Raw genomic sequence first — 11,375 nt, 5'->3', positions numbered from 1 at the left:
AGCAGCGGACTGAGGGTCCGTCTCTCAACATCCCTCCTCTCTCCCTTTCCTCCACTGACACTGACCAAAAAGGGACACCGTCTTCCAGCTGATGGCGAAAACTCAAGTCTCGTTGCATTAGATATGCCTCGTGCACAAATTCATGTTGTTATTCCTATGAACAGAGAAAGTGAAATATTCCTTGATATGAAAAAAGACCCAAGCGGCTAATAATAACAACTCAAGCCCATAGATACACTTCCCTACTCGTTCATTGCTGCTGCAGTGCTTGTTGTAGCGCTGAGTGGAAATAGGGAGAACACACATTCTATGGCTCATGAAAGTGTTGAATAGAAGTGTTGACAGCGCTGAGTAAAAACGTAAACAGGAAGTCACTCATAAAAACAGAATCTCTTTTCTGTCTGCGTTTACAGTCTCTCTCTAGTTATGGTTTTAAACGTTTTGAAATCTCACAGTATCCATTTTACCGGAGCTTTCTTTTGTGCCTGCTACTTTACTGCAGACACGGTAATCTGAGACATCCGATTGGCCAGTGTTAAACTTACTTGGTTTGCTCTCTGGGTCCGCCGGGAAGGCAGAGTTTGTAGCTACAGACACATGAAATGATTCACAATGGCAACAGTTCTGAGGTGCAGCTCAGAACAGCTCAGAACAGCTCAGGGCAGCTCAGAACAGCTCAGAACAGCTCAGAACAGCTCAGGGCAGCTCAGAACAGCTCAGAGCAGCTCATGGCAGCTCAGGGCAGCATAGAGTAGCTCAGAACAGAACAGCTCAGAACAGCTCAGGGCAGCTCAGAACAGCTCAGAACAGCTCAGAACAGCTCAGGGCAGCTCAGGGCAGCTCAGAACAGCTCAGAGCAGCTCATGGCAGCTCAGGGCAGCATAGAGTAGCTCAGAACAGAACAGCTCAGAACAGCTCAGGGCAGCTTAGAACAGCTCAGAACAGCTCAGAGCAGCTCAGGGCAGCTCAGAACAGCTCAGAACAGCTCAGGGCAGCTCAGAACAGCTCAGAACAGCTCAGAACAGCTCAGAACAGCTCAGGGCAGCTCAGAACAGAACAGCTCAGAACAGAACAGCTCAGAACAGAACAGCTCAGAACAGCTCAGGGCAGCTCAGAACAGAACAGCTCAGAACAGAACAGCTCAGAACAGCTCAGGGCAGCTGAATCGGATGCAACTATCGGCAACAGCCCTAAAACAAATCATTTTTAAAAAAGGAGCACAAGACTTTATCGCCTTGGAGATCGACCAGTAGATCGCAATCCACCGTTGATGACCGCTGCTCTAGAATGTTGAGTGAACTTCAAGCTCTCGTGAAAGTTTAGACGTTAGTGCATTTTAAGCACTGATTCAACCGCAAAATGTAAAATAAAAAGCAGAAGCTGAATATCCCTTTGAGCATTGTGAAGTTATTAATTAGGCTTTGGATGGTGTATCAATACACCCAGTCACTACAAAAATACAGGCGTCCTTCCTAACTCAGTTAACGGACACGAAGGTAACCGCTCAGGGACTTCACCACGAGGCCAATGTTGACTTTAAAACAGTTACAGAATTTAATGGTTGTGATAATGCCATAGTTTTATTGATATATATTTTTAACACTACAATTAAAATGGCTGCTGTAGTTGTGGCTATTTCCAGCGATGCAAAAACTGATGTCAAGGAAAATGAGAACTGGAGCAAGGTTGTGGGTGGAAATTCCCCAAAGGAGACTGTTTTACCTCTTTTTATCATGGAGAGAGAAATCCTGACAGAGGAGGCCATAGCCAACCTCATTAAGGAGGAGGAGCTCTACAGGAAATTCATCCAAACCACTTGAGGTTAGTACAGAGAGTACATGCACTCTGGCGTGTATATCTTCTCAGTAAAAAAAGCAAGGGCAAAGCTTCTGATCAGAGGAATAACATGTTGTGATCATAGAGAATAGTCTATTCAGTTTGAAGCTGCGCATGGCTGACCAGAACTCAATTCAAGTTACAATGAAAGACCTTAATCAGCAGATGATAGTGTTGTGACTGAGTTTCTGGCTAAAGCTGGATGTAAGGTGGTGGAGAGAGGGTGATGAGGCGCATGATAAGATGCAAAGGTGAATTTACAAACTACTCCAATGGAGATGGTTTTGTATATGTTGAAGAAGCCCCCACCATTCCTATAACACGGTCTGTAAAGACGGGCCCTCAATGGGTCGAAGGATTTTATGACGGACAAGGTTCTGCGTGTTGACAGGACTGGCAGACACAATCCCACACTAGAGGGGGTCAGGAGATGGTAGAGTACAGTCCTACTATACTGGACAACATAAGGTGCATAGAGGAAATGTTTTCACACTATGTGCAGGACAACAATCCTGTCCCCCATGAGTAGGGCAGACGTATCACATATCACAGCTGAAATGACTGAACGTGAGACTGAGATTAAAGAGGATCATTCCTCGGCTCCCGAGGACAAAGACGGAGTGAATGAAACATTGGAGTTGGTACCTGGTGAGCCAGAGTCTACAACAGTGACCTCTCATTACAAGAAAACCAAGAAGAAGAAGAGGAAAAATGCCAGTAATGAAGCTGTGAAAAAGTGGCTACTGAGACCAGTGACAAAAAGGTTAATTAGGGACCGAAGGACGCTCGAAGGCAGTGCAACTCTCTGCGGAACACAAAAGAAGGCAGCCAAACATCAATGCTGCCCTTCATTCAAACAATCCAGAATCAACCAAACACCCAAGCGGCCCAGGGTACCCAGCGGCCCAGGGTACCCAGCGGCCCAGGGTACCCAGCGGCCCAGGGTACCCAGCGGCCCAGGGTACCCAGCGGCCCAGGGTACCCTGCAGCCCAGGGTACCCAGCAACCCAGGGTATCCAGCGGCCCAGGGTACCCAGCGGCCCAGGGTACTAAGCCATCAGAGTCTGGAGTTAGGTCACCTGCAGAAAAATGGCTGATATGGAGGATATAACTCTGGGAAAAGTGGAGACAAGTCCCCCTAATTAGCTATCCAGACCAAAATCATTGATGAATGGTGGAACATGAATGATTGAAATAATCTATATGTGAGTAGTCTTTATTACCGGGTTCAGAGAAGGATTTATTGTATGTGAGCATAACCTCTGTCACTAACGTGGCTTTTCAAGAGAATTAGCAATCTGCAGATACATTTATTTTAATGCCAACTCTTGATACATGTCCCAAACAAAACCCACCTTTGAGACAGAAACTCAGTTCCCTTGACCCAGTTATTATAAAACATTGTAGCATAAAACTTTTTTCAAACCATTAATCAGGCTAAAATGCTCTGGGACCATCGTTCCAAGCCTAGAGGAATATTGGGAGGTCATCTGAATCTTCGTAGCATTATTTCTAAGAGGGATTACGTAGAACATTTATTGAATGACTCTAATCTTGATTTTGTTTCTTTCTGTTTCTCTGAGACATGACTGAAGAAATCTTCTATTTCTGCTTTTAATGTCCCTGGATATTCCATATTCAGGAGGGACAGGGGATAGGGCAGAGGGTGTGGATTGCGTATGTACATGAAAGATAACTTTAAATGCAATTGTATCATATGGAAACATGCCAATGACCTTGAATGTTTGGAGCAGAATGACTTCCTCTCACTTCATATGTCTCTCACTATTATTGGATTATATCGACCACCAACATCTGATACCTCGTTTTATGACCATCGAAAATGCCATGCTTAAAGAATGTGATCATCTTCATGGGCGATTTCAATATAAACTGGGAAAACAACATTTGCGGGATTAAAAAACATCAAACCGATTATTTCAACCTGACTCAAATAATACAAGGTCCAACCAGAGTAACACAGTCATCCCCAGACTCAAATTCATCTGGTGTTTACTAACAGACCTGATCTAATAACTAAGTCCAGTAACTTACTAACTGGCATATCTGACCCACAATGTTACATTGGTTGTTAGAAAGAACCATATTAATGTGCAACAGTACGATAAAAAAAATCCTGAAAAGTGAGCAGAGTAACTATGATGCAGCTATAAGTGAAATTGCCTGGTCTGATATGTTAAGCAATGAAGACTCAGAGTCTGGATACAGCCATTGACAAAGTGGATACCTCTCTTTTACTAGGAAATGTCAACGTAAACCAAGAAGGAAAACCTCTCTACCGTGGCTCAACGAGGACCTCTGGAGGCACATGAGAGAACAGGAGCTTTCCTTGGGAAAAAAAGCACTGAAGTCTGGTCAGAATGATAACAGACATATATGTACAGCACTGAGAAATAACGTGGTTAAGAATATATATTTCTAAAAAGAGCAAAATCAAAGTCTTTCTTAGAGGGATCAATGAAGTGAAAGGAAATGGCAAAGTGATTTGTCAGCCTTCCCTGTGGCTCAGTTGGTAGAGCATGGTGTGTGCAACGCCAGGGTTGTGGGTTTGATTCCCACGGGGGGCCAGTACAAAAAAAATAAAAATAATAATAATAAATGCATGAAATGCAAATGTATGCATTCACTAGTGTAAGTCACTCTGGATAAGAGTGTCTGCTAAATGACTAAAATGTAAAAATGTATCCCTCTAAGAAATCCATTGATTCTTCCCAACCAGTTCTTGTTCATGGGGAGAATCTGAAAGTTGTGTCTAACTTCAGGTCTCTCTACGTCATTTCGGACTCTTGACATTTAAGAAACACGTGAAGGTGGACCTTCCTACATGCTGTGATCTTCTCACATCTGAGATGTTGCCTCACAAGCAGGAGCTGCTATTCTGAAACCAATTGAATCACTCTACAAACAAACACTTAACATTTATGATAACAAACCAAACATTTATCACCATTGTCATATATTTTATAAACATAATTGATTTAAGTCTGGATAGCTTTAAGCAGTATGTAGATGCAAGCCTTGTCTATAAGATCTTGCATGGTCTTGCCCCTCCACCCCTATGCCGGCATATCATACTCAAGGAAAGCACCTCCAGGGGCAGTAACTAGAGGGGATTGCGTTGTCCCTTTTCAACAAAGTAAAATCAGCCAATCGGTCTTCTCTGTTAGAGCTACAATATACTGGAATGCAATGCCATTGGACTAGAGAAGCTGCACTGACTATTGTACTTTTACATTTAAATTGAAAACATGGCTCAGATCTATCCAAACCTGTACACATGAGTTATCCGTGGTTCCTCATATGTAAGACGACAGTTGATGATAGTGTTGTTGTTGTTAGAATGATACATTATTGGATGTTATGTATTGGTATGTTGTATTGTTTTAGTGAGTATGTGTATAGTGGCTGTGTAAAGGCCCTTACCCACCCAATGGACTAGAAAGGCAAATTAGCTTTTCACTAACCCCGGCACATTTACATGAAGGTTGCATTATTGTAATCGTGATGTTGATTAATGTGCATTGTCCCCTATAAATAAATAAATAAAATAAATATAGATAGATCAACAACATTGTAAATCAGTTACTCCACAATACTAATCTAAATGACAGAGTTAAAAGAAGGAATCTTGTACAGAATTGTTTTTCTTCGAAAACATGCATCCTGTTTACAACAAGGGACATAAGTAATACTACTAAAAAATTGTGGCAAAGAAATGTACTTTTTGTCCTGAATACAAAGTGTTATGTTTGGGGCAAATCCAACACAACACATCACTGAGTACCACTTTCGAAGCATGGTAGGGTGGCTGCATCATGTTATGGGTATGCTTGTCATCAGCAAGGACTCAGAAGATTTTTTAGGATAAAAATAAACAGAATAGAGCTAAGCACAGGAAAAATCTTAGAGGGAAACCTGGTTCAGTCTGCTTTTCAACAGACACTGTGAGATTAATTCAATAACCTAAAACACAAGGCCAATTCTACACTGGAGTTGCTTACCTTACCAAAACAACATTAAATGTTCCTGTGTGGCCCAGTTTGACTTAAATCGGCTTGAAAATCTATGGCAAGACTTGAAAATGGCTTTCTAGAAATTATGAACAACCAACTTGACAGAGCTTGAAGAATTCTAAAAAGAATAACGGGCAAATATTGTAAAATCCAGGTGTGCAAAGCTCTTAGGAAATTGAGTCTTCCTGGATAAGTCTCTTATCTCTTGCTGCAGTTTTAGCTAATCTAAAAAAAAGTATCTAGAAATGCTGTGAAAACCAGTGATGGGTAAATAGCGTTTTAAAAAGATCCTCGTCTCCAGTGCTTGTTTTGTTTACAATTTTGAGGCCTTGTGATGTCATCACGTTAGCAGTGTATTATTGAATTAGGAGTTTGACTTCTTGAATTCACTGATTTTAAATTTGAATTGACACCAACCATGATGTCTAAAGGCTGTATAGCTAACCTTTGCTCCTCCTCTCCTTCCCTCCAGACTCCTGCCAGTTCTCGCTCTCTGAAGAGGAGGTTCCCCCCTGAGCAGCAGCACTGTGAGCAGGAGTGGAGCCCCAGTCTGGGGCAGGAGAATCCAGAGCCCACACAGATTAAAGAGGAACAGGAGGAAGTCAGGACCAGTCAGGAGGAAGAGCAGCTTCAAGGGCTTGAGGCTGATGTCATGGAGTTCAAATTACCTCCTTCCTGTGTGAAAAGTGTGTAATACCCTTGTTTGAACCAGGTATTGAGTTTATTTGTTATAATTAATTGGTATTATATTTAAAAGATGATTGAATTGCTCCTAAACTGTAATGTTGTTAATGCATTATGCTTTTTGAATAAATATTTATTTAATGTATAAGTGAATAGTTTGTTTTACTTTGAAGTTTAGGTTTTGACCAATAAGGTCGTTGTGGCCAATGGGAGTTGACCTGGTTAACGGGAGGGAAAAAGACGATGATGAAAGGAAGGCCGTTTTACCTCAGGACGGTTGGTGAAGAAAAATTATAAAAGAAGACGACAGAACTAGAACAAAACCCATAGCTACTAAGACATGAAGGGAAATACATATTTTATTTAATAAAAGAGTTGTTATAATTTTGTTAAAACTTAGTAAAGACTGAAGCTACCGTCTCGTCGTGGAGGTATTTGCCAGCTTTGAGGTTAGCCTAGCATCGCGTGACACTGGGAGATAATTTCTTGGGAAGCTTAACGAGTTCGTGTTGCCATGGGGATATCGGTTACGGCTAAGGAGTACTGTCTGCATGGGGAGCTGTGCTTGCCTTGGACTTTGTGAGGAAACCTGCATGGAATTGCCATACTTCGCTGAGGTAATATCTACCAAGTAGTGAGTAACCACCACGTGAGGTGCTTCAGGATATTTTTGGGTGTCGTCATTTTTTTTTTGAGCTCCAACGCGCGCCAATTTATTTAAGCAAACTTGAAATAATTTGGACTCATTGGGGATTATTTTTTATTTCTTTTCATGTTGTGTCTGAAAATGTATTTGTGTTTGAAAATGTTTTAATACACATATGGAACGTTATGTATATTGCCTTGGTGGAGTCATTGATTGTTTCAATTTAATTTAATGGGATGGTTTATCCTGATTCAATAACAGAAACCTATAATCATTTAATCTGAAGTTAATACCCTATTGTCATAACCCTAGATAGTTTACAATAGGAATTCTTATTGGAGATGTCCTTCTCACCTAACATCCCATGCTGCTGAGATACTCTACATATGTTAATATTGTGAGAGTCATATTCAAACCTGGTGAGAGGGTTACAAGTGAATGTGATCAGGAGGACCCACATTGGTCCTTGACTCTTCCCCAAACCCAGACTGGAGAACAGAGAGAGTGACTCTAAACCAGTGGATATCAAACCTTTTGGCACTGTGACCCACTTAAAGGGTCTCGAAAATCCCTGTGACCCTCCAGATAATCAAAACAATGTTTCCAGCCACAACTCAGCCGTAATTAGCCACCTAGTAGGACTTGACTGCAGCCCATCAGTGGGTCCCAACCCACCAGTGGATCCCAACCCATCAGTGGATCCCAACCCACCAGTGGATCCCAACCCCATCAGTGGATCCCAACCCACCATTGGATCCCAACCCACCATTGGATCCCAACCCACCAGTGGATCCCAACCCACCAGTGGATCCCAACCCACCATTGGATCCCAACCCACCAGTGGATCCCAACCCACCAGTGGATCCCAACCCACCAGTGGATCCCAACCCACCAGTGGATCCCAACCCACCATTGGATCCCAACCCACCAGTGGATCCCAACCCACCAGTGGATCCCAACCCACCATTGGATCCCAACCCACCATTGCAAAAACACTGTTCCAAACCAAAGCATCACGTCTAGAATAACTCACCGCTGCTGTGACTGTGGAGAAACGTTCACTCTGAGAGCTGACCTGCAGAGGCATGTTACTCTCCCCAAGAAGAGACGGCGCTTCTGCAAAAAAAATGCTACAACTCCACCTGTAAACTGAAGACCCATGTCCGACTCTGTCACATGGAGAAATCCTGCACCTGCCCTGTTTGTGGAAAGACCTTCAAACTCAAAGGAGCACATGTCCAAGCACATGAGGATTCACACAGGAGAGAATCACACAGGAGAGAAACCATATAGCTGTGGTGACTGTGGAAAAATCTTCAGTCTCAAACATCACCTAACCCACAAACGGACTCACACAGGAGAGAAATATCACGGCTGCTCAGTCTGGTAAAATATTCATCAAGAAGAATGAGCTGCTGACCCATGTGAAAAACATCCACAGAGAAAGAAAACAAGACAAAAAAGGTGTGAAGAAGGAAAATTCGGACGGACGCAGAGTATTTAATTTAATTTAATTTTTTACAATAAATGCATGGGGCGGCAGGTAGTCTAGTGGTTAGAGTGGAGGGGCGGCAGGTAGCCTAGTGGTTAGAGTGTAGAGGCGGCAGGTAGCCTAGTGGTTAGAGTGTAGGGGCGGCAGGTAGCCTAGTGGTTAGAGTGGAGGGGCGGCAGGTAGCCTAGTGGTTAGAGCGTTGGGGCGACAGGTAGCCTAGTGGTTAGAGCGTAGGGGCGGCAGGTAGCCTAGTGGTTAGAGTGTGATGTGGCAGGTAGCCTAGGGGTTAGAGTGGAGGGGTGGCAGGTAGCCTAGTGGTTAGAGCGTAGGGGTGGCAGGTAGCCTAGTGGTTAGAGCGTAGGGGTGGCAGGTAGCCTAGTGGTTAGAGCGTAGGGGCGGCAGGTAGCCTAGTGGTTAGAGTGTAGGGGCGGCAGGTAGCCTAGTGGTTAGAGCGTAGAGGAGGCAGGTAGCCTAGTGGTTAGAGAGTAGAGGAGGCAGGTAGCCTAGTGGTTAGAGAGTAGAGGAGGCAGGTAGCCTAGTGGTTAGAGAGTAGAGGAGGCAGGTAGCCTAGTGGTTAGAGCGTAGAGGAGGCAGGTAGCCTAGTGGTTAGAGCGTAGGGGCGGCAGGTAGCCTAGTGGTTAGAGTGTGATGTGGCAGGTAGCCTAGGGGTTAGAGTGGAGGGGTGGCAGGTAGCCTAGTGGTTAGAGTGTAGGGGCGGCAGGTAGCCTAGTGGTTAGAGTGTAGGGGCGGCAGGTAGCCTAGTGGTTAGAGCGTAGGGGTGGCAGGTAGCCTAGTGGTTAGAGCGTAGGGGCGGCAGGTAGCCTAGTGGTTAGAGTGTAGGGGCGGCAGGTAGCCTAGTGGTTAGAGTGTAGAGGAGGCAGGTAGCCTAGTGGTTAGAGCGTGGAGGCGGCAGGTAGCCTAGTGGTTAGAGCGTGGGGGCGGCAGGTAGCCTAGTGGCTAGAGAGTAGGGGCGGCAGGTAGCCTAGTGGTTAGAGAGTAGGGGCAGCAGGTAGCCTAGTGGTTAGAGCATAGGGGCGGCAGGTAGCCTAGTGGTTAGAGTGTGATGTGGCAGGTAGCCTAGGGGTTAGAGTGGAGGGGTGGCAGGTAGCCTAGTGGTTAGAGTGTAGGGGCGGCAGGTAGCCTAGTGGTTAGAGTGTAGGGGCGGCAGGTAGCCTAGTGGTTAGAGCGTAGGGGTGGCAGGTAGCCTAGTGGTTAGAGCGTAGGGGCGGCAGGTAGCCTAGTGGTTAGAGTGTAGGGGCGGCAGGTAGCCTAGTGGTTAGAGTGTAGAGGAGGCAGGTAGCCTAGTGGTTAGAGCGTGGAGGCGGCAGGTAGCCTAGTGGTTAGAGCGTGGGGGCGGCAGGTAGCCTAGTGGCTAGAGAGTAGGGGCGGCAGGTAGCCTAGTGGTTAGAGCGTAGGGGCAGCAGGTAGCCTAGTGGTTAGAGCGTAGGGGCGGCAGGTAGCCTAGTGGTTAGAGCGTGGAGGCGGCAGGTAGCCTAGTGGTTAGAGAGTAGGGGCGGCAGGTAGCCTAGTGGTTAGAGCGTAGGGGCGGCAGGTAGCCTAGTGGTTAGAGCGTGGGGGCGGCAGGTAGCCTAGTGTTTAGAGCGTTGAACTAGTAACCGAAAGGTTGCAAGATCGTCATTGTCATTGTAAATAATAATTTGTTCTTAACTGACTTGTTAAATTAAGGTTAAATTAATAAAATAATGTGGGTTGAATGCTGTATGTCACGACTTCTGCCGAAGTCGGTCCCTCTCCTTGTTCGGGCGGCGTTCAGCGGTCGACGTCACCGGTCTTCTAGCCATCGCCGTTACACCTTTCATTTTCCATTTGTTTTGTCTTGTCTTGTTTTCCTGCACACCTGGTTTTCATCTCATCATCATTACTATGTGCATTTAGCCCTCTGTTCCCTCCATGTCTGTGTGGGGTATTGTTTATTGTCAAGGTTGGCACGCTTCCGGCTGGTTTGCGCCGGGTTTTATTTTACACCCTTGCTTTGTGGCAGCCGGTATTCAGGGCAGGTGAGCCCCACCTGTGTTGAGCCCCACCTGTTTAGCATGTTATTTTTGCATTAATACATACACATAGTTGAAATTGGAAGTTTACATACACTTAGGTTGGAGTCATTAAAACTCATTTTTCAACCACTCCACACATTCTTAGTTTTGGCAAGTCGGTTAGGACATCTACTTTGTGCATGACACAAGTCATTTTTCCAACAATTGTTTACAGACAGATTATTTCACTTATAATTCACTGTATCACAATTCCAGTGGGTCAGAAGTTTATATACACTAAGTTGACTGTGCCTTTAAACAGCTTGGAAAATTCCGAAAATTATGTCATGGCGTTAGAAGCTACTGATAGGCTTATTGACATCATTTGAGTCAATTGGAGGTGTACCTGTGGATGTATTTCAAGGCCTACCTTCAAACTCAGTGAATCTTTGCTTGACATCATGGGAAAATCAAAAGAAATCAGCCAAGACCTCAGAAAACAATTGTTGACCTCCACAAGTCTGGTTCATCCTTGGGAGCAATTTCCAAACACCTGAAGGTACCACGTTCATCTGTACAAACAATAATACACAAGTATAAACACCATGGGACCACGCAGCCATCATACCGCTCAGGAAGGAGACGCGTTCTGTCTCCTAGAGATGAACGTACTTTGAAGCGAAAAGTGC

This window comes from Salmo trutta, chromosome 8 (genome assembly GCF_901001165.1).
Source record: "Salmo trutta chromosome 8, fSalTru1.1, whole genome shotgun sequence".
NCBI classification, from domain to species: Eukaryota; Metazoa; Chordata; class Actinopteri; order Salmoniformes; family Salmonidae; genus Salmo; species Salmo trutta.
The sequence above is the reverse complement of the archived record's forward strand: the minus strand, read 5'-3'. Positions refer to the sequence as shown.